This window comes from Euprymna scolopes, chromosome 21, assembly GCF_053919585.1.
Source record: "Euprymna scolopes isolate OS-2025 chromosome 21, ASM5391958v1, whole genome shotgun sequence".
NCBI classification, from domain to species: domain Eukaryota; kingdom Metazoa; phylum Mollusca; class Cephalopoda; order Sepiida; family Sepiolidae; genus Euprymna; species Euprymna scolopes.
This window is the reverse complement of record NC_136502.1, coordinates 114,752,375-114,777,326: the sequence shown is the minus strand read 5'-3', so window position 1 is coordinate 114,777,326 and position 24,952 is coordinate 114,752,375. Positions and strand designations below refer to the sequence as shown.

The 24,952-nt window shown below is 35.8% G+C and overlaps 1 long non-coding RNA gene and 1 pseudogene across 1 annotated transcript in view; both read left to right on the top strand.

The window, feature by feature from the left end:
* The window catches only part of LOC145242664 (uncharacterized), a 61,817-nt gene extending 53,035 nt beyond the window's left edge, over positions 1-8,782 (top strand). The window contains exon 2 of the long non-coding RNA XR_013862794.1: positions 8,603-8,782. This is a non-coding gene — a long non-coding RNA (uncharacterized LOC145242664). The remainder of the gene's footprint in view (positions 1-8,602) is intronic.
* A 14,450-nt stretch (positions 8,783-23,232) lies between these two features.
* Positions 23,233-23,349, top strand: LOC145243108 (5S ribosomal RNA; annotated as a pseudogene).
* Positions 23,350-24,952: the final 1,603 nt, after the last annotated feature.

Sequence of the window (24,952 nt, the reverse complement as noted above, 5' to 3'; positions counted from 1 at the left end):
TCAGCTAGTGAATGATAAACTAGTTTAGTTTAGCTGTGCCCCCCAAAACATAAAAACAATGAGTCACAACTTGTCGAGGCTTGAGGATAGCATACATCAATTCCTCAATACACTCGAAGATAAAGGTTAATGAGTTGAATGATGGCGCCATTTTATAGATGATGGAAAATGATGAATGATAGAAACAAAAGTGTATCAATTATATATTAGTGACCCTTCGCCAATGGCGATTAAATTAGCTAGTGTGACTTTTGACAAGGGTCACACGTAGTGCATAGTAACGCAAATCTGTGAAACAGAATCGTTCGTAAGGTTGAATGCAAAACGGGTGACATAAATTTCAGACCTGGAGGCAGATTGATATTTTTTTGTTTTTGTTTTGAGAATCTTTTGAGATGAGGTCTTCATAATTTGTATTCATTTTCTTGCAGACTGTTATCCTCATCTTTATAGTTGTTGTTTTCCCAAGTTTCGACCGATTCATTTTCTGGCCTTCTTTTTGGCCAATTTGCTAAGTCAGAGTGCTTCGTATTTAGGGACATTGACTTTACATTCCCCACTACCTGACCTTCTGTCACATCATACTTTAGTGGGAAGCATGTAAATATCTAACCCTAACCGTAACACTTACCTTCTCCAATTTTTATTGTGTGCAGATGGTCTCCTTGCTACTTTAGTTTCTTGGAAACTTGGGTAAAAATACCAGTCAAGAATCTGTTTTTGACCATGAGACCGACAGGTAAGGAGCCAGTAACTGAACCAGTGCCTGTCGAACTGGGGAGGTCCCCTTTCCATGCTTTACCACCCCACTTTTAGGTGGAGTAAGTTCATTGTTTAATGCCCGAGGCGCCCCTACTGGGGAATGAAGACGGGTCTATCTGTACTATTTTTGCTAGGTCAGAGTGTTCCTTCTTTAGAGATGCTGACTTTACATTTCCCACCTTGTGTCACATCTTGCTGTGGTGAGAAGTATGCAAATATCTACCTTCTTATGCCAAAAATACTGTAACAATCTTGAGTGATTCACCGGTGTGTGTACTTCATAGTAGGCCAAGGTTCCAGTCTCAATGATAAATCCCACAGGAACTGAGCCATTTCAGTGGCTTTTTTGCTGTTGGACTGACGCAGATGTTCTTGGTAGCCCTTGGAGTTCATCCTGCCAGGTCTTGCCACCTAGCTTTCAGAAGAATCAAGTTTATCGCTTGTTGTCTGAGATGCCCTCATTGGGGAAGGCCAAGTACTCCAACTTATTTTTTGCAGGGCCAGAGTACTCCTCCTCTTAGGACGTTGGCTCATTTTTCTACTTTCTGACCTTGAGTCACACCCCCCTCGCGGTGGGAGAGAGGTAAATACCATGACTTACTTTAATTCCATTATATTATCGTTGTCTTTAATACGATCGTTGCTATTAACCAATATTTAAATCATCCTCTAAAAATTATGCTATGAATATAATCTTCGTTACCTCTATCTCTGTAAGTTTCAACGTTATTAGAACTACTATGTGAAAGTTAAATATATATTTTTAAAGTCGAATTATTCGCCTATTTTTTTCGTTTTTTTTTTTTTCGTTTTTTTTTTTTTTTCCTTGACATTTATTTACAATGATTCCATATTGGGAACTTAGATTAAGATCTGACTTTGTTAATTGCTGACTGTTAATTTACAGCAGATGTAAGACATTGCTGCCAGGTAAATCAAGGAATTCGGAAATGGATGGGGGGGTGATTGTGATGGAGGTTCAGCTTTAGATTTTCTTTTGTTTGTTTTAAGCGTTCTTGTTGCTGCGGGTTATCTTCATTGATTGATTGATTTATTGAGAGAGAGAGAGAGAGAGAGAGAGACAGATATCAGAAAGAATGTTAACTTCGTATGAACATGAGTGAAAAGAGGAATAAGTGGGATAAGGAGGTTATGAAAATGTGTGTGTGTGTGTGTGAGAGAGAAATGTATAAGATACGAGTATAAGGTACGAGAAGATTCCATTATGAGTGAATGTGTAAGTCCCCATGATATGAACGTAAATAAATTTTTATAACTTAAGAACGACTTTTTTTTATTAATAAAAGAATAATTTCTTCAGCTTTATTTTTAAGTTTTAGCATAAAACGAAACAGAAAAAAACGAAACGAAATAAAACGAAACGAAATAACACGAAACAAAAGAAAAGGCTAAATATCGATTCAAACAACAATGTACCTATTTACTTTCCTCCCCACGAGGCTAGAGTAAAACACTCTTCTTATATTTCTCTCTCTCTCTCTCTGTGCCTCCCGCCCCCTCTCTCTCTCATGCACTTTCATAACCTACTCTCTTATTTGCCTTTTTCATCCATTTATTTCGTTTCACTCATTTTTATACCAAGTTAACAGTCTTTCTGCTCTCTCTCTCTCTCTCTCCCTCTCTCGGCCTCCCTCTCTCTCGCTCACTTTCATAACCCCCTCCTACTCTCTTATAGCTTTTTTCATGCATTTTCTTCTGTTTCATTCATATTTTTTACAGAATGAACATTCTTTCTGCTCTCTCTTTATCTTTTACGACCTTCCTCTCTCTCTTACACTTTCATAAACTCCTTCTCCCACTTTCTTACTCCCCCTCTCACTTATTTTCATACAAAGTTAACATTCTTTCTTATCTCTCTTTCTCTTTCACTCTTACTCTTTCTATTTCTTCTCTCACTCATTCTTTTGTTTTGTTAGTGTAAAATACAGGATGGAACGATAAAAGTGTCGCCCTAAAGAAAACAACACTACAATTTTATTTTAAAACTTTTATTGAAAAAATTAATTCAAGTAACTTGATTGTATTGTATAGCTGACATCTATTCAATGTAGCCAACTTTAGCCTCATTCACCACCTCGATTTGAGTCGGGAACTGGGAGCATGCATTTTCTACAAGCGGGAGCTCAGCAGATTGTGGCGATCAAGCTAACTTTCGTGTTGTGGAAGGTCATGTTGGTGATGTTCTCAACATATGACCAAATGAAGTAGTCCAAATTGAAGAAAGAGGGGAGGGGGTCAGTGAGAGAAGGGTAGAAAGACATAGCACTCCTTCTGAAGCAAAGCCAGGGTCTCTTTGGACTTGTGATTCTGTAAAGTCGAACAGAATGAAGGAAGAAAGCGACCATGTGTCTGCACGTGTTGTCTTACCTGCTGGGAGGATCACAGGGAGGGCAGAAATTAAAAATGGCGGCTGTGGTTTTTGTAACATTACTGAGCGATGACGTCACCCTCACGTGACTGTTTTTCTGGCCGCCGATTGGCTGATGACAAACGCTTGGACAATAGTATGTTCAGAAGATCGAGGACAGTGTGTATCAACTGCATCAGTGTGATTAGAAGTTCGACGTGTGTGCTAATCAACTGCCGTAGTTGTGAAACGAATTCAAGCTTTAGAAGTTCGACGTGTGTTAATCGACTGCCATAGTTGCGAAACGAATTCAGATTCAATAACAAGTCCTGCTGCCACACCCAGAGTTTACCAGTGCCCACCTGATTTGCATCAGGGGATCAGCACACTCTTCAGCACACCCAATTATCATCAATGGACCTGAGGTAATCTCGTCAGCATCAAACAAAGCACAACTCTGTGCCAAGAACTTTGCAGCTAATTCTACCCTTTGTGACCAAGGCCGCCAACCCCCAATATTTCCCCCTGTATCAGAAAACACGCTATGTGATATACATATATCTGTACGTGATGTTGCCAAGCTAATCAAAAACCTTGATTCCAATAAAGCAACCGGCCCTGACGGTATTCCAATTATAGTACTCAAAAAACTTCAACCAGAACTAGCGCCCATACTTACAAAACTGTTTAAACGTTGTCTTAAGGAGAATAGCTTCCCATCACCCTGGAAAATCTCATCAGTATGCCCTGTATTGTATAAGAATTCAGATGATCGCTCATCCCCCTCTCAGTACAAGCCAATAAGTCTCCTGTGCGTCATGAGTAGGTTCCTGGAATCTGTGTTAAATACAGAAGTAATCAACCATCTCAACAAAAATAACCTTCTTAGTGACACTCAATATGGTTTCCGTTCTGCTAGATCTACAGCAGATGTGCTTACAGTTATATCTCATAGGATTAGCAAATCTCTCGACGGAGGCAACCTTTCTAGGGCAATTGCTCTTGACATATCAAAGGCCTTTGATAGAATATAGCATAAAGGTTTACTTCACAAAATCTACAGCTATGGTATAGCTGGAAATGTCTTCTCAATTATTAAATCATTTCTTTCTGATAAGTTCATAAGAGTAGTAGTTGAGGAGCAAAAATCAGAAGCTCACAGTATTAATTCTGGAGTCCCTCAGGGGTCCATCCTGGGCCCAACTCTATTCCTGATCTATATTAATGATCTTCCAAATCACATCCTTACATCATTTGTAGACATTTATGCTGATGACACTACCATTTATGGTAGCACATCTAAGACAGTTTTAGGGAGTTGAGTTAATGCTTTTCGGGCACTCCCTAATAAAATAAATATTTCAACACAAGCTACTGAATAAACGAACAAACGACTTCGTAAAACTTGCAAGGAAAAGGTTTATTGAAGCAAGGGCATGATGCCATTTAGATGTAGCTAGGATAAAACTCGTCTCACTTTGCCCGGTAGTTAATCCCAAATGGGAATTGTAGATACCGGTGTAGGCAGAGAGAGAGAGTGTGAGGAAACAGGTCCACTCTCTTTGCCGTCTCGCTGGACATTGGGAAGATTTTTTCCCGTCCGGGATGGAAGCAGTTATAGTTCCTTAAGGGGGTAAGGAAGATCCCTGCACTATGCCCATGATTGGTCAGTATGTGCCATAGCGCACAGTCAGGGGAGGCACTGACGCACAAGAAAAGAGTTCTATTTGTTTCTGCTACACAGTAAATGACAAAGTTCTCTCTGATTCTCTCTCCTCTGATCTTGAGCACGTGGTACAATGGGGAAAGGAGTGGCTAGTTACTTTTAATGCATCTAAAACCAAGCTTATCTTTTTACATCATCAACATTCTGATCCACATCTGGCATCAATTGAAATGGATGGCTCTCGTCTTCAGGAGTCCTCAGGTTTTGACAAGCTTCTGGGCTTGTCCGTTACTCCTGATCTTAAATGGAACACGTACATCAAATCTGTTGCCAAGGTTGTTGTAAAAATGGTGGGATCTTTCTATCGATCTAGTAGATATCTCTGCTGATGCAATACTCTATCTATATAAGAGCCAGGTACGTCCAAGTATGGAATACTGTTGCCACATCTGGATAGAGTTCAAAATAGACTTCGTAGCCTTGTAGGAGATGTCCTTTTCTCTTCCCTGCAACCTCTATCTCACAGAAGAGATGTTGTGAGTTTGTCTCTGATGTATCGTTATTTTCAGGGAAAGTGTTCAACTGAGCTTCAGTCTATGGTCCCCCCTCGCCAAACTTTCACAAGAAACACTCGTCTAGCTGAAGACACTATCAATAATTCCCCCCACTCTTCATCTGTGCCTAAACCTAAACGTAGATTCCATGAACAAATCTTCTTTCTTAGAACTGCACGCCCGTGGAATTGTCTTCCGTTTTCCTGCTTTTTGGCTGACTACAATATGATTGTCTGCAAGTCTAACGTAAACAAGTTCTTGATGAGCTGTTCCATATAAGTTATCAAATTTACCGAATTGATTACTATATTGTCCAATTTCTACTCTACACTCTTTAACCCTTATCCTCGAGTGACCTCTTGGCCTTTATAATGTGGTGATGCCTGTGTAAAAAAAAAAAAAAAAAGGTACACTTTGGTGTTGACTCTCAAGCATACTTCGAAGATGTGAGGTGCCATGATGTGGCCCTCACTTAAAACCACACCAAAGACCATAACCGTGGCTGAAAACTTTGCTTTCATCACCCTGGGCACATTCATGTTATTTGTGGCAATCCAGCGATGCATATTGATGGTGCTGGCAATGATCCTGTTGTCGTATCTTGGATTGGTAGAGAGCATGAGTTGTATAGTGGTGCATCTTCGATCTCTCTCGTTGAACATTGTGTCACTTTAAGACTCGATAGAAGGCGCTATCGCTCTTGGGATTTGTACACAACTGGCTAACTTGTAGATGGTCTGCAACAAAAAAAAAAAAAAAGAAAACCGGTTTTTATCAAACGGAAATGGAATCATGTCGTCTTGTCTAGGGTGACAATTTTATCATTCCACCTTGTAATTATGAAGTTGAGGAAAATATTTGAACTTTTTGAAGAATTTGGAAAGCAGATCATGATTTCTGTTATGACGAATTCTGAAGAAAATTTGAATTTTTGTCGAATGGTTGCACCATCAATACTGATATTTATTGTGAGCAAATTTTATCAAGTCTGCAATAAGCTGATTCCAAAGTGCCCAAGTGTGGCTCATAGAAAATAAGCTTTGTTTCAACAACAATACAAAATCACATGCTACCAGAAAGACCAGCAATAAGCTTGGATTGTGTGAAAATTCTGCCACACTCATCCTAGTCCCCGGACACTGCTCCATCTGACTACAGTCTAATCTGATCAATGTGGCATTTTGTGAAAGTTGATTTTTTTTTTCTTTAATTAATTTCAAGCAAGGCATACTCCCATTGAGCTGTAATGGATCGTTGTGAATTTGGGGGCTGGGAGATGCTTGTTTACATTACATTTAAATTTCAGCATGTTGGTAATGTTGTGACAAGCAGAGAGCAAGGTGAGAATTTAAAAAGTAGGTAGTTCAAGGAAAAAACTGCTGGGGTAAAAAGCCTCCTGGTTTCTGGAGGCTTATACAATGAATGTCATTTTTCTGTAGAGTCTGGACTATTATAGCTTACTGATCAAGCATGAGCGAAAAACTACCCCCCTTCCTTTAGAGTTTTGTCCCCCTTTTATGTTCAGTAACTGTTCCCACTTCACGTGGCTTCACGTAGCTTATTTTTTCTGCCTCTATAAAAAACGTCACACTTCTCGTGTCTTTTTCATCTCCTGGTTTCCCCATGCCGGTAGCAGAGAGAGCACACCTTTTGTTTATTTGAGGTGAACATTACTAAAACAATATTGTACCCAATGTATAGCATGAGCAAAATGTAACGGAACGCGTATGCAAATTCTGAGCCATGTGCAAAATGATGTCACACTAGGGAAAAAGAAAAAAATATAAAAATGATTGTGTGCACAGACAGAAGGACACATTTGAGAACACGTTCGAGAGTATGTTTGAGATAATGATATTCAGGAAAACAGAGGTCAAAGAGAAGGAGCACAGTCACGTTTTATTCTGGAAAGTACCCAGAAATAAATGTCATTGTTACAAAAAAAAAAGGAATCATGTTATTACTAGTCTTGTGTTCCTTGCGATGTATTCTGCTGCAGCGTGTTTCATTCCAGGTGTCTACATGTTAATACATGTATAAACATGTGTAATGGTAGAGAAATACTGACTCTTTTTGCCTTAGTGTTTGGCCATTTATGTTCAACTTTCGCCACTTGACATGACTTATTTTATCCTCCTCCATAAAATATGTCCCACGCCGGTAGCAGAGAGAGCACACCTTTTTATTTCTTTGAGGTGATGGCTGTTTGTAATATTACTGCTAGTCAGGTTGTTTACATTTAGGAAGCACAAGTGCAGCAAGTTCGTCGGAGCACATTCTGTTGAATTACTTATAACACAAGCACAGGGAAGCAACATTGTAGTGAGAGAACAAGGGCTGGAGCTTGTGAGAACTAAAGGATATTTTTTGAGACGGCAAACTTTAAATAAGTTACAGAAAAATGTTTTTATCATGCAAATTGTTACTGTGCAAAACTGGCACTGGACCAATCATTTACCTAGATGAGTTCACGATTACTGGATATTCAAAGTTTACATCAAAATTTGACCCCCAAAATCGTCATGGATATGGAATATATACCTACATTAGAGATGGCTTTCCATGTGGTAGGGACATCTCCAGAGAAGATCCTAATTTGCTCTAAATGTGCTTCAGTGTAGCACTTGCTCACAGCAAAGCATTAATATTTGCTCTCTATCGACCCCATAACAATGGAGTTACTATCATTGAAGGTATTCCTGAAAAAATTGACCACATTCTCTCTACCTATCCCTCGGCTAATATTCACGTCTGCGGAAACTTTAATGTTCACAACGTGGATGGCTAGTCCACTCAAACAAGACGAACGATAAGCAAAGATTTGAAATCTACACATTCAAATTGACTACAGAAAGGTCTTTTTTTAATGCACCAAAATAAGTGTTCCCCGGTGTTATGAATAAAATCAATGTTTATAGGCAATTATGAAAAAATATCAATAGTTATAGGCAATTGTGAAAAAAATCAAAGGTTATAGGCAATTGTGAAAATAATAACCATAGGTTATAGGCAATTGTGAAAATAATAACCATAGGTTATAGGCAATTGTGAAAATAAGCAAAGGTTATAGACAATTATAAAAAAAACTAATGGTTATAGGGAATTATGAAAAAAATCATGCATTATAGGCAAGGTATAATGTATATTTCTTTTAATAATTTGCTTTAATTTTTACTTTTAAATTTTTATAATAAAATATTTCAACTTTTGTAAATAAAAATTTCCTGTTTTTTTTTAATTTTTTTTTTTTAGGAAAATGAGAGAACCAGAGAAATTCTACTTGAACAGCGATTGCATGGGACCATAATTGGTGTATGTGTGGAAAAACCAGCTTAGAAAGCTGTTTAATTAAATAAAGATTATGTTCCCAGATGCTGGAAGGAAGAGCGATGTGGTCATCGGTCGATCAAGAATGATGAAGATAAAGCTTTGGTGAGTTCTTCAGTTTAAAACCATCTCTTTTTGATATTTGGATCTCAACATGATTTCTAATCAGGTACTACTGCAGCTTCAAGTCAGAATGGACGCGAGAGTAACATGAACTAAAAGGTTACTCTACAGTCCTCAATGTTCCAATATTAGAGACTCGCCAATGGAAATGTTTAAAAGATGATTATTTACTTATGAGTAACTATTTATACAGGATGTAATTTTATTTTTAATGGTTACACGATTGAGGATCTCCGTGCCCAAATTTTTATTTTTAGTGATTTTTAAAAATTGTTAAAAAATGTTTTTGGTACTTCTGCATCTACTAAACCGCATTTCCATGAATGTTCCCTCTGCATCGCTTGGTAGCCGACTTTGCTGGAATATGCTAATCAAACGAAAAAACGCCCAGCCAAGGAAAATCTCAACAGACGACAGTTAATGAATTGGAAGAAAAAAATTAATTTTAATCAGAAAATTTGAATCACTAACGGAAATTAAAGACATCAATAAGAATTTAGCAAACCCTCTCCCTCCCAAAAGAAAGATTACATAAATATACATTAAAAAAAAACAAACAAAATAAAACATGAAAAATACGAATATTTATGTATAGATAGATTACTAATTTCAAAATGGCGTAATGGAAACATATTATAAGGTATTTGCAGCTTCTCTTCCAATTTTCGGATTTTAATCATGTCAAAACGCACTTTATTTCCTTTTGATGAATTGATTGTTGCTCTTTCTCCTGATGAGTTAAGGTCAAAATAGATTCACTAATTGATATAATAATTAAGTGATTGATTTTGTGCTACGAAACAGATACTGTCAAGAATTGTAAATGTCAACTGAATTAAAGGAATAAATTGTAAGATGGTCAACATAATGAACTTTGGAATATAGACTTTTGTCATTCATTCACTATATCTATAATATAAGGCTGTGTGTGTGTGTGTGTGTGTGTGTGTGTGTGTGTGTGTGTGTGTGTGTGTGTGTCTGGTCACGAATAGGCTCCTATATTGTTGATTATTTTAAAAAACTGATTACATATAATGATAGAAGATGCACCGAGACACAGGAATGGGTATGTTTGATCTGGCAGAACGGTGGTTCATTAAAATGGTGGGGTCTGTGTTCGCGCCTGGTCCACAAAGTATGGAAATAAAAAAAAATTAAAAAAAAACGTTTACAAGTGCTTTTGATATAGATGTACATAATAATGCTTTGATAAGTATGTTTTAACTTCAATAGAGATGATATAATAAAATTGTGGGGTGTGCATTCGCGCCTGGCCTCCAAAGAATGGAAATAGGCACACACTTTAATAAAGACTTTTCATATCTATCTGTGTAAGTATACTTTGATAATTATGTTTTAGTTTGAAGAAATATGGTATAATAAAATTATGGGGTGTTCGTTCGCGCCTGACCTCCATAGAATGGAAATATGTCACAAAGTTTAACAAGGTTTTTTAATATAGATCCACAGAATATTGTGACAAATATTTCAGTGTGAACAGGTATGTTATAATAAATTATGGGGTTTATCTATTTTATTTTTACTTTCATCATATTTTGCTTTGGTTTTGATACCCCCAAATTCTAAGCTATCTCTTTACAACCCTTCCTTTTTATAACTTATCATACTTTCATAAATCAAAGTCCATTTTCTGTAGGCTGTTTTTGAACCCAGTCAACGACGCGTGCTTTTGCTAGTGTGTATATATATATATATATATATATATATATATATACACATGTAAAATATCGTTTTCAAATATTTCTTTACAAAAAAAAATTTCTAACAAAAGAATGTTTTCATTTGTTGATATATTTTCAGAAAAAATAACTTTTCTAAAAAAAAAAATTATTAATGTTTTTCTTACACCCCCCCAAAAAAAACCCCAACAATTCTTGCATAAAAAAACTTGTTACAGTTGTTAAAAAAAATTCACAAAACTTACGGTTGATGTTATGTTTTTATTTGGTAGTTAAGATTCAGTCGACAGATAGATTTTTTTTTAAATATGTGGTTCTAAGCAAAAACAACTGTACTTAATTGTCATGTCGAAAATAGTAATACATCCCAAAATTACGAAAATTCATACAAAAACAAAGAGACAGTTATAAATTAGACTTAAAACACAACCTCCCCTTATTTTGATCGGTTGAAATTTTTATTGCATTTTTACTCTTCCCAAAAGCCATCAGTCCATAACATCAAATTTGGGAAAGTTGAAAGTTGAAATTCTATAAAACTATCGACCTTAAAGGTCAACAGTCAAGGTCAAATAAGATGCGGAACTTCATTGGCTACAATATTGGCCAAGTAGTGAATCTGTTTTATGAAAAAAAGCAGAATGTGTCACCAAAAGTGTGACCTTTTCTGTGAATGTGACCTTTCACTTAAATATCCTAAATTTAAATCAGTTCTAAGTTAGACCATGGTCAGTATTTTGTCAAAGTTTGGTGATGCTTGGTCAAGCGATGTGAATGGGAGGCTGTACAGAAACAAACAAACAGTTCTGAATTCGACCGAAAACACAACCTCTACTGAACCAAGGTAGTAATGTGAAAATAACTCGAATGTAATTTTACAATAATGCTAATAAAAATCAGAAAGGGACATGACTAGATAGAGGTCCTAAGTAATTCGCAGTTGTATTTTAGAGTGTCACCTGCATTGAGGATTGAACCTACAATCTCTAGTAGTGTGTCATCTACAACTGAATTTTATCCAATTACTGTATCCACTAATGAAACCGAGACTAATAAAAATCAGAAAGGGGGCATAACACACAATATGCGACTCTTCTCGTACGCGAGTCAGATACGTCCTCGGATGGAGTTCTCCTACTATATCTAAGAAGTGCTTTATGCCTTGAGAGAGAGAGAGAGAGAGAGAGAGAGTACAAAATCTGACTTGGCAATCTAGTGGGAGTGGGGATAGTCTCGTCTTTATCTCTACACGCCTTTTTCTCATGGAAAAGTTGTTGCTAGACTTCCTCTATCATTATTTTCATGCTGTGCTCAACTGAGCTCCAGTCCCTGGTTCTCCCATGTAAAACATTCATAGCAAGAACTCGTATATCTACCACCATTGCCAAGAACTTTCTTTTCATCCTCTGTGTACTTAAAACCAAAGGGAATTTCCATGAACAGAGTCTTTCTAACCAAGAAATTCACATCTGTGGAACACATTACTAATAGACTGCTTCCCTCTATACTTCAACATGTCCAAATAAGTCTAATGTCAAAAATAATTGTCGCCCTTAACTAATCACATTTTATCTATTTCAACTATTGTTTCTAATCCTTTCATAATATTGTTTATCATTCAACTGATAATCTCATTTATCCTTATCCTCGAGTGATCTTTTTGCCTTAGTAAGTGGTGACTCATTTCTATTTATATAAAACTAGCCTGGGTGCCCGGCGTTGTCCAAGTGTTTAGAACTGTGTTGAGCAAAAACAAAATGGTAGTAGGCAGGCAGGCTCGAACCCGTATTACGAAGGAGGAAAAGAAAATCGAAAAAAAATCGTGCCGTGTTTGCTGTTGCGCCCATCACCAAACCAGAAGCGACGTAGGTTTAAATTAAGGCTAGACAATCGAAAAGAGGGGATGGCTTTCAAAAATATCGGCGAAAAAAGCGACCCCTCTCTGTAGAAAAATGCCCAGTTGAGAATGAAGAAATTGATGTTTTTGACCAATTTTTCGATATTTTTCGTCCGAAGGGTCGAGCTTCAAAATGATACCGATCTCGTGAAAATCTGTCGCCTCTGTCAAAAATTTTAAGCAGACATACATACATACATGCATTTAAACAGACAGGTGAGATTTATATTATAGATTAGACTTATGCATAAGTTTATACATATTTTTATGGATAGGATTAATTCCTAAACTAACTGACTGATCATTATGGATAATAACTGCTAGGCATAAGGGTGAATAATGTGGGCTTCATTTAGTTTAATTTATTTTTATGCAAAAAAAGCAAAGAAGTGGTTGGAATTCTTCATAGGAACTAAATTTGTATGAAATTTCAACAATGGTAGCAGGCATCACTTAAATATTTCCCAAATTCATGTTTTATTGAAGCATTTTAAAGTGTAATGTGGACGTTAATTGTCAAAGTCATTACATTTTAACACTCAAAAGCACATGGTGCATGCAGGGACAATCGCAAAGGAACAAAAAAAAGGAAAGAAATTTAACTCAATTTTTTCTAATTGAAATAAAAGGCATTTATTAACGGTACTTTCGATACAATGCATTACATCTTGTTTTAAAAATCGCTTAGTTGTACTTTAAATGTCTCTCACGCCTCCAAGTGGCCATATGTCCATCAGAGACCAGCACGCATTGCCAGTACTCTCCCCATGTGATGTCTTTTTTGTCTGTGCTTTTTCTTTTCCTTTACTTTCTCTGTTGTGGCATCACATTGTGCACCAGTGTCATCATCTGCATATGTGTCGTGCGTCTACTGCTGCTGCTGCTACTGTTAACACACTTCGGTAACTCTATTACAAAAGCAGTTTAGAAGGCGTAATATGGACACATGTTCTATTTGGAAATTCAAATATTTCAGATTTACATTAAATTCGATCCATAAATAAGCAAGCACACCTGGATTTTGACTTCTTCTTAAGACTACTTAAGCTTAATCCTTAAGACTCTCTCTCTCTCTCTCTCTCTCTCTCTCTCTCTCTCTCTCTCTCTCTCTCTTTAACAGAATGGTCATTACTGACGAGCCATGGCACTCATCACGAATTGTCATCATTGCCTCTGGTTCTGCACAATTCGATACAACTCAGCCATGCTAATGCCCGCACTGTCCTTCTTGTTTTTGGTCTTCTACATTCTCTTTTGCCAAGGGTTGTACCAAAGAGCAGATCTTTTGTTAGGCCGTCTGTTCTGGCCACATGTCCCCAAAATCGCAATTTCCTATGATTGGTATCGTCCAGCAGCATTCGGCATGGGTGAATCTTCTCCAGAACCCATTCGTTTGTACATGTGTCCACCCAGCTTCTTGAGACTACGTAAGCTTAATCCTTATATTTTAGACATTTTTTAGGATCAAGATCATATAATGAACTTTGACCAAAAATTGGAATAAGGATTCAAGATTAGTGTCGGAACAATTAATTGGAATTTGGAATCGGAAAAATTGGAACATTTTGGGGGTGTTAGAATTGGTATCGGAATCGGTAAAAATTTGTGCTTACTTTTCGATGCCAAAAACAATTCCTTTAATTGTCGATTTTTATCTGATTTTGTTGGTAATGATAAAAAGATATTTATTGATTTTAAACTATTAGTAAAACTAAAATCCATAGATCATTCCCAACAAGTGTGTTTTTAATGTTATAGCAAATACCTGCACATTTAACACGTGTTTTTAATGTTATAGCAAATACCTGCACATTTAACACGTGTTTTTAATGTTATAGCAAATACCTGCACATTTAACACGTGTTTTTAATGTTATAGCAAATACCTGCACATTTAACACGTGTTTTTAATGTTATAGCAAATACCTGCACATTTAACACGTGTTTTTAATGTTATAGCAAATACCTGCACATTTAACACGTGTTTTTAATGTTATAGCAAATACCTGCACATTTAACACGTGTTTTTAATGTTATAGCAAATACCTGCACATTTAACACGTGTTTTTAATGTTATAGCAAATACCTGCACATTTAACACGTGTTTTTAATGTTATAGCAAATACCTGCACATTTAACACGTGTTTTTAATGTTATAGTAAATACCTGCACATTTAACACGTGTTTTTAATGTTATAGCAAATACCTGCACATTTAACACGTGTTTTTACGGTAATGGAGGGAAAAATGACAAATTTACAGCTAAACATTTAGAGATTTATAAGAATCAGGATCGGTAATTGTATCAGAATTGGAAATTTGGTGCACAATCAGTAATTGTATCGGAATCGGGGAAAATATTGGAATCGTCCCATCGCTATCCGAGTTATAAGGTTTAATATCATTAGTATCATTATATATTCAGTTTAACCGTTGTAAGTGGGCATAAAAATCGGGAAAAACTTCTGTTTCGGGATATTGAAAAATTGGTACGTGGGGGGGGGTCATCGGATTTTTATCTGCTTGCCAACTGTTTCATGAATGCACATGCGTGAATCGTTTACGTGACAGATTCCTTATGTTAAGAATAAGTAAGTTTAAAGAATGTGTCAAGCTGGTCTAATAGTTATCGTACTTGACTCACTGTCTTTAGGTTTGTGTTTCAATCTCAGCTCGAGTATTTTTTTTTACTTACAAGAAGTGAACTGTTTAGATAAACGTCATACTCGCATGCACACGTCTCGGTTTTTGTATGAATTTAAAATATAATATTAATGCGTATTTTACGACCGGGCAACGCCAAATTGTCTGCTAGTTTAATATAAAAGGGATGAAGCAGAAAAAAATTGAAGGAGAAAAAGAAAAAAAAACGACTGAATTTAAAACGCATAAAAACTGAATAAAAGGATTTAAAAAATGTAAAAACAATAATTAAATAAAAACAATTTAAATTTTTTTTAAAAAAGGAAGAAAAAAAGGTCGAAGCAACGATTTGGAGGTGAGGTGAATCTGGCTTTTAAACTGATTTGGACTTCTGGTAGATCATTGGAATTCTTTGGTTCTTGCCTACAGCCATAGCTACTTCTTTGAAATAAATAACAATAAAAATAGAATTTAGGATTGAGAATAAAAATAAAACACAACAAACAAAAATAGACAAGTTTAAATTTGATTCTTTTTCGTTTCTACAAGGGATTTAATTTTTCAACCCAAGCATTTAATTTATCCAAGACTAAAAGCTCAACGAAAACATTGTTAGATCAAGCCTAGAACACAATGCACTTCAATTGCAGAAAAATCAAGAATCGCAAACAATAAATAAAGCTGAAAAGAAAGAGAAAGAAATTTAAATCGTTTTTTAAAGTTATTCCTGAACCACAATTGATTCTTCTCTTTTTTCTTCTTCTTTTAAATCCATTTCTAAGTTAACAAATATCAAAATATGCAGTTGAACATGTAATGAAATGAATTTGTTTAAATTTGAGAGAGAGAGAGAGAGAGAGAGAGAGAGAGAGAGAGAGAGAGAGAGAGAAATGAAAGTGAACAAGAAATAAAATAGTGACTAGCGGGGGAAGGGGGAGATGCTTAGAGAGGCTAATGGTGGAAGGCTTTGAATCGCTGTGGGAAGTATAATGGTCTGTATAATCGGATCTAAGAAAGGAAAAAATCAAAATGGAAAAATGTCTTCTTTATCCTTGCCTGTACTTAAGCACCGACACCCAAAGAAAGAGATTAAGAGGATTAACTGAGCTTAAAGACATCTGATTATCAAACCTAGCGTTTTGTTAGACTAATCATCTGTGAAGCCAGACATTGAATACTGGCCTTCCTCAACTACGCCGCCCCCCACGCTTTATCCTTTAGCTGGGCGTCCTTTTTTATTTTTTCATATACATATAAAACTTATCCAGATATTGATTTCCCAAATCTCTTTGATTTTTTGGAGAGGACGAGGAGAGACGAGAAGACGAAAAGGAGAAAGAATTGTAGATTGGCCAGGCACATTTCCTGCCATGACAGTTCATAACCAGCTTCGAAATCATTTGCATGGTAGGTGCTCAACTGAGCTTCAATCTGTGACATCTCTCCTGTAGAACACTCACAGTTGACATTCGTCTAGCTATGACAACTGCTATCAATTTCTCTTTTGTGCCTTTCTGTGCCTAAAACTAAACGTAAATTCTATGAACAAAGTTTCTTTTCCCCCGAGAACTGCCTGTTTGTGGAATACAATACTGTGAGACTGCTTCCCAGTTGACTATAACATGGCCGTTTTTAAGTCTAACGTGAAGAAGATCCTGTTCAACGTGAACAAAATCCTGTTAAATAATCACACAAACCAAATTACGCTATTGTTACATGATAAGGGCTGTCCCCTTTTCATGTAAGTATAAAAATAGAGATTTAGTTAAAATGAAATAGAATAGACGAAATTCGAACCTCGTAATTTAGGTTTAGAAATAGATTACGTGTGAGAATTAGAAAATGGAATGTAAAACAGCTTAGAGATAAAATAGTTTCAAGAAAAGAATGTGCACTGTCAATTTTGTTATGAAAATTCAATTGAAAGAATGCAGCTACAAGATAATTTAATGTTTTTAACATATTGGAAATATAGTTTACTGAGTATAGGTAAAAATTCCTTTTGTAAAAAAAAGGAAAAGTTTTGGACACGTATGTCCAGAACACGTGTGTATGACGTCATGGAAAATAGAAAGTTCTAGAGATAGTTAGAAAAACTTTAGAGTTAAAGGAGGAGAACTGGGGGAGAAGGGGAAACTCAGAGGGAGTTTGGGAACGACAGACGATAGTCTGCAGTTTGGAATTCGAACGTCTAGAAGCGAGACGGTCACTTTGAAACTTAATATGTGAAGCTTTGAATTCTTGATGAGAAAACCACGGCCGGTCGTGAGAAGAAATAAACCCATCATGTGTTTGTATAAACGTCGTCTTTGTGTTGTGATTCTACCGAAAGGTAAAGTGAATTGTTATTATATGTCTATATGTCTGGGTTATAAAATGTCATGACATACACATCTCATATCTACAATGTGAACCCTACATCTCATATCTACACTAAGACTGTCTGAACACTGTTTCCTCACTCTAAGAGCTTCCATATCTACAAATCTAAGTTATAAACATTTTAATATATATGAATCGTCATAAAACGAACAATCTATCTCTCTACAACATCCCTGCCACCAACAATCTCTCTCAACAACATATCTCTCTCTCTCTCTCTAAGACAACAACAAACTCTCAATAAGACTCTAAGTCTTTCAACATCCCTCTTAATCTCTCTCTAAGACTCTCTTTCTAAGACTCAATTTCAATGAAACCCCTATATAACACTATCACCGATAATCATGGTCTTGTTTCATTGGCCAACTGACACCTATTAACCCTTATCCTCGAGTGGCTTTTGGACAAAGTAGTGAACTCACACTTAGTAAAAAAAATATATTTTTACTACATTTTTCAATAAAAGCTCAAATAGCTATTACTAATATTTAGCATTTCTTTTCCTCCTTGAAAGCATATATATATATACTAGCATGGGTGCCTGGGTGTTTGGATATGTATGTTGAGCAAAAAAAAAAAAAAGTGGTTGTAGAAAGGCAGGCTCGAACCCATACAACGAAGGAGGAAAAGAACGTAAAAAAAATGTGACATCTTTGCTGTTACGACCACCACCAATCTGGAAGTGACGTAGGTTTAGATTAAGGCTAGACAATCGAAAAGAGGGGATGATTTTTGAAAATATTGGCGAAAAAAGCGATCCCTCCCTGTAGAAAAGTGCTCAGTTGAGGGTGAAGATATTAGTGTTTTTAGCCAATTTCTCAGTATTTGTCGTCTGAAGGGTCGAGCTTCAAAACAATACTGATCTTGTGAAAATCTGTCGTCTCTGTCGAAAGTTTTAGGCAGACATGCAAACATATATACATACATTTATATATTGAAAGCTCAAATTTTCGACACAATCCGATTAAAAAGCTTGCCCTATCTCTGAATAACCTTTATGTAAAATTTCAAATGTTTAGACAAAAAAATGTCCGAAAAATTTGGTAGAGACCGCAGAGGTCAAATTTAAAAAAAAATTTGACCCCTATTATGACCCCTTAACATTTATTGTTTTGGGCTCAAATCAAGTTATTAAGTTAGATCTATGTCCAAGGAACCTATCTCTAAAATTTCAAGTGTTTAGACCCAAAATTGGTGGAGGAATTTGGTAGAGTTCTCAATCGTCAAATTGTTGAACTTTGACCCCTTAACAGCCAAATTTCTGTCCGAAAACTGATTACAAAGACTTCCCAAATCTCAATACCCTGTATATCAAATTTTGAGTCTGTAGACTGAAAATTGACAGTTATTGTGTAGGGAAATGTACACAGACAAACACATAGACAGACACTTCCACTTTTATATATATATATATGCTAGCATGAAGACTCGATGTTTTCCGATATTAGTTTTTTATTTTTTTTACATCGTAGTCACCACTTATCAAGGCCCGGAGGCCACTCGGGGATAAGGATTATTGTGTGTACTCAATGAGACAATATCGTAGTAATCGCTAGTAATGGAGATCTGATGAAGTGTCTTACTTAAGGGGGCAATTAATCAGGAATTTGTTTATGTTGGACTTGAAGACATCCAAGTTGTAGTCAGATAGGAAACGGGCAAACGGAAGAATGATGATTAACAAATGTTTCACTCTCGCATGTTTTTATATTTGTTTGTTTGCGGACTATTATCATCATCTTCTAGTTGTTGTTTCCAACGTTTCGGCCAGCTATTCCCCTGGCCTTCGTCAGATGGTAAACCGCAACGGCTTAGGAATGCTGAGTCTCTTAACAGTATCCTCAGTAATTACTGCCTTCCATAGTTGTTGTCTCACCATATTTTGACCAATTAAGCCTCTGGCCAGCTTTGGGTAAGATTAAAACCGCTATATTCAGGTAATGCTTACTTTGAACCGTAGAGATTTAACGTCCGTATTCACACACACACACACGCACACAAACAAGGGGGCTACTATCAGGGGCAGCAACTACTGGGGCACTATGTTGGGATTTGGACAGCAAGATGTCGGGTCACGTTACACTTGAACTTCTGCATGTCAGTACAGTTAGGGAAGCAGGGACCTGGAATGGAATTCCAGAGTCTAGCGGGTCTGGGGAAGAAACTACTGGAGTAGAAAGATCTTTTACATCTAGGGATCTCTACTGTGTGGGGGTGGGATTTAGCTGCCTGTCGGGTTTGTCGAGGGTGTCTACATCGTGGGGGCACAAGTGTCTGCAGTTCGTCAGAGCATTCACGATTAAAATACTTGTAGAACAGGCAGAGGGATGCAACGTTTCGTCGATGGGACAGAGGCTGAAGCTTAGATGCCAGTTCAGGGCCTATCAGATTGGTGACTCTTTTTTGAATCTTGTCTAGGAGCGAGAGGCTAGTAAAATGCACCAGCCCAAATGTGACAACAATACTCCATGACCGTGTTACATTTGTCGCCTATTTTTTTTTCTAGTCCTCAAATCGTGAGGTGTGTTAGCAGAAATGAAGAAATTGAAAGCTAGAATGGATTTCTTTTATGATTTATTGCATGTAGAATGTGACTTTTTTTCTTTCTTTTTTTTTTTTAAAGCACACTCCCCTTATGGCTACAGTCAACACCAAAAATTCTCTCAAGCTGGGAGACAGCAGGTGGGATGTCCACTATCTGATCATTAAATCTGTTCTTTTTTTCTCAACCTTATCTCATTCGCTGACGTACTTATAATACATTCCTGACTCGCCAGTATACTTCATAATGAACAAAAAACTGTTTACAGTTAGTCTCAACTCAAAAGTATAGATTTCTTATAGAAATCGCTCAGGACAACAAGGTGTGAAGCCACTTGATGTAGGGAGCTAACAAGAATAAAAGATGATTATTGCAAAGATACTTATTGGCCTTAGTCTTGAAAAGACCAAAGGCTATAGGTAGGAGGAAAACAGTCAGCTGGAAAAAAAGTTCCAGAAGTTTATTGTTATTGGAACAAAGCTACTGGAATATGAAACCGAATCACAATGAAATATCAAAACAGTTGGTGAACTAACGAGTCAAATGATCTCGAACAAAGGAAGCAAGAAATAGATCAATTTTGAAGAACATATAGGGAACATTAGTTGGAACAAATACATTGAGAGCATTGCTAAGGCTGCTGCGAAGAAGGTGGGCTCTCTCTACCGTACTAGAAAGCTACTGACGCTATATTCTGGCAATGCTTACCTGTAATCGTAGAGATTTAACGTCTGTATTCATATATCCTGTATCTCTATAAGGCCACCATTCGCCCATGTATGGAATATTGTTGTCACATTTGGGCTGGTGCATCTGCTATTAGTCTCTCCCTCGTGGATAGGGTTCAAAAGAGAGTCGCCAACTTCGATTTCAGTGATTGCATATTTATTCCTGTCGAGATTTTTATTTTGCCTAACAATATTTTCACATTATAATTCTTATTCACTGTCTCGCTTTTTCAGATTAAACCAGAGTAATCTCATTACCTTAATTATTAAAAGAAATTGAATTTACTTTAATCGGTGTAAGATTAATTTTATAATTAATTAGACTACCCGTGACCCGTTGGGTCAGTATGTTATATTAGCTATGGAATTCATGTATGAGTGTGACACTTGTGACGTAAAGAAAATAGTTTTTTTTTTTTTGTGACAGAACGGTCAAGAAGAGAATTATGCAGTTGGGTTGCAAAGTAATTTTTATTGGTTATGGTAACATTTATTCGTTGTATTTTTTATGTTTGAGCACTTTTTCGAATTGCTGTGGTTCTACTGGGTCATAGCTGACGGAATGAGAATAATCTACTCTCATGGTTTCAATTTGAAATTCTGTATGAATCTACAGGATTGACAAAGATTCTTGAGTTTAAAAATGATGTCATGTAAAAAAAAAGTCTGAAGGTTAAATCGGCCAAAACATTGTGAAAACAACAGCTATAATGAGAATAATAGTTCGAATAATGTGGTTTACTCCAAAGATTATTTTTTGGCATTTATAATTTACATACAATTTCTGACATGTGGCCTGCAGGACTCCCGCATATATAGCATAATATGGACATCCAATTTTCATAACTTCATACATTAAATTAAGCTGCATTTCAGCAATACCGCTTCGAATGCTATCTTCTAAGTGGTCTGTTGTGTTCGGTTTATCAGCATAGACACGGGACTTTATATATCCCCAGAGAAAATAATCTAGTAGGGTTAAATTGCAGGCATGATGAATTTCCAAACCAAGCTGAACTCAAAATAAGCCAGAGTTGCCAAATTTGCACTTAAATGAAATAATTCTCAATTAAAAGTTTGCTGCTTCCAAAAAACATTTGATATATATATATATATATATATATATATATCAATATATATATATATATATAATGCTCCCTATCTTGGGTTGAGCATATTGGAAAGTGATATATAAACTACTATTAGCATATTATGCGACGCTCTTTGTGTAAACAAATCGAGCTGAGGCATTTGGACGATGTCAAAACATCGTTAATTCATTACCCACACGGCATCAGCTGAATAGCGTAATGGTGAGAAGCCTTGACTGTTATTTGGGAGGTCGGGTTTCGATCCTGGCTTGAGGTAGTTGCCTGTCTAGCCGCATTGATGAGCTGTGAAACAACGAAACAGTACTGTATGTGGATGATTATATATATATATATATATATATATATATATATATATATATATATATATATATATATAGCATGAACCCATCGAGGGTTGGGTATTCTGTTAGAATATAACTAAAATCCATAATTAGCCAATCTCTATTGATTATATTACCATAATCATCATTATATTTCAAACCATTCTTTGTCATTTCGACATTTTTCTATTGATTGCTGTAATTAACTTTAATCTCTTCAGTACTTTTATCATTTTGATTTTCTGATATCAAAAGAATATGAAATTGATTGACCTTCGACTTCGCTTCTATCTTTTCACTGGAAGATGCGCCCTTGCAATTTTATGCTTTGTCCGTCGGTCAGTCACCTTTCTGTTTGAAGTAGAATTTTCAGTATTAGACGTTCAGGTTGAATTGACACATCTTATTTAAGATTCATTATAGCATCTCCTTAAGAAAGCATCCCCTATTGACTTGCCTCCTTCTCCATGAAGGTTACAAATTAAGTTTTTAATGTGAGGGAAAATCCAGCTCCCAAAACAAAAAAAAACAACACTCTACATTGAAAAAATAAACTAATTTCCCTTAGTCCAGAAGGAATTGTTTTTTATTGACCAGAGACAGAAAAGCTAAAGTGTAGTATAAGAACAGATACTACACTTTGCTCATAGTGAAAATGACCAGTGATGTCTGTCAGTCGGTCTCTAATGCGTCAGTTTTAAATAGCATTTTCTTTAGTCTGTAAGGCTTATATTTGAAATAGCATTTCTTTGGTCTGTCACAATAAATTTGAAATAGCATTTCTTTGGTCTGTATGGCTTCTATGATCTGTCACAATAAGTTTAAAATAGCATTTTCTATGGTCTGTCACAATAAGTTTGAAATAGCATTTCTTTGGTCTGTCATAATAACTATGAAATAGCATTTTTTTGTCCGTCACAATCTGTTTAAAATAGCATTTTTTGGTCTGTCATAATAAATGTGAAGTAGCATTTTTTAGTCTGTCACAAAAAGTTTGAAATAGCATTTCTTTGGTCTCTTAGGATTACATTTGAAATAATATTATCTATGGTCTGTCACAATTGAAATAGCATTTTCTATAGTCTGTCATATGATATAATCACAGCATAATATACAGCGTAATCATGTTGACATGCCGGTTCTCATCAGACCACTGAAGTTAAGCAACGTTGAGCCTGGTTAGTACCAGATGGGTGATCATTTAGGAATTCTAGGTGCTGTATGTGCTCTCTGCTTATCTCGGCATTTGTTTCCAGTCATCATGTACATACACTTCACTTGCCACTGGTATTTAAAACAATGTCGACTCAGGAGAGGCGTGGTTGGAGATTGTGCAACTCCTGCAACTAAAATTTCATGTGCAGGCACCTCTACATGGGTATCCATAGTCTGTCAAAGACGGAAGGAGCATGTTATAATCTGTCACAATATGTTTGAAATAGCATTTTCTTTGGTCTGTCACAATAAGGTTGAAATAACAGCATTCTTTGGCCTGTCAAAATATGTTTGAAACAGCATTTTTTGGTTTGTCACAAAAAGTTTAAAATAGCATTTATGTTTGTTTCAATATGTTTTAAATAACATTTTTTTGTTCTGTAAGGCTTACATTTGAAACAGTAATTTATATAGTCTGTCACAATAAACTTGAAAAAGCATTTTCTATGGTCTGTCACAATAAATTTGAAATAGCATTTTCTATGGTCTGTCACAATAAATTTGAAATAGTTTTTTTTATAATTTGTCACAATAAGTTTGAAATAGCATTTTCTTTGGATCTCACAATAAATTTGAAATAGCATTTTTGGTCTGTCACAATAAGTTTGAAATAGCATTTTTGGTCTGTCACAATAAGTTTGAAATAGCATGTTTTGGTCTATTACAATATGTTTTAAATAACCTGTTAGGGTTAGGCTTACATTCGAAATATTAATTTCTATTGTCTGTCACAATGGTTTGAAATAGCATTTTCTATGGTCTGTCATGATAAGTTTGAAATAGCATTTTCTATGGTCTGTCACAAGGAGTTTGAAATAGCATTTTCTATGGTCTGTCTTGATATATTTGAAATAGTATTTTCTTTGGTTTTTCGTACTTAATGTTTAGTAGTGCCTACATATGTATCTCTATAAAAGACTGCTGATTGAATAATTATTTGTTGGCATTTTTACTAGGAGAAAAGTTTAGTGTCTGTTCTGATCTTACATTTTCTGTATTCAGCCAGCGAAGAAAATATCCTACTAGACTGAGGTAATTTTTATTTTCATCCCAATCCAGGATTCATCTATTGAGAATCTACATCTCTGCCATATTAGAAATTTTGTCGGGAGAAAACTAAACTGAGACGCAGTCGATGTTTAAGTCTGTTATACTTAAGTTTTAAATATCACTTTTTTTGGTCTGTTACGTTTTAGTTTGAAATAGTTTTTGTCTTTTGTCTGTCGAATTTAAGATTAGAATAGATTATTCTTTGGTCTGTCACACTTAATCAAAAAATAGATTATTCTTTGGTATGTCACACTTAATTAAAAAATAGATTATTCTTTGGTCTGTCACACTTAATCAAAAAATAGATTATTTTTTGGTCTGTCACACTTTAGTTTGAAATAAATTTTTCATTGTTTTATCATGCTTAAGTTTATAATAGCATTTAATGGACCCATCTCGTTAATATTTTTTTTCACATTTTTCCCTTCAAAAGCAGAGGATTGGCTCAAAGCTAAAATCAATTCCATTGGTTCATTGCATTAATTCTAATTATATTCTACACTTTCACCGTTTGATTTTTATCCATTTTGTCAGGATGTGGCCTTTGTAAAGCTCGAAGGCCTG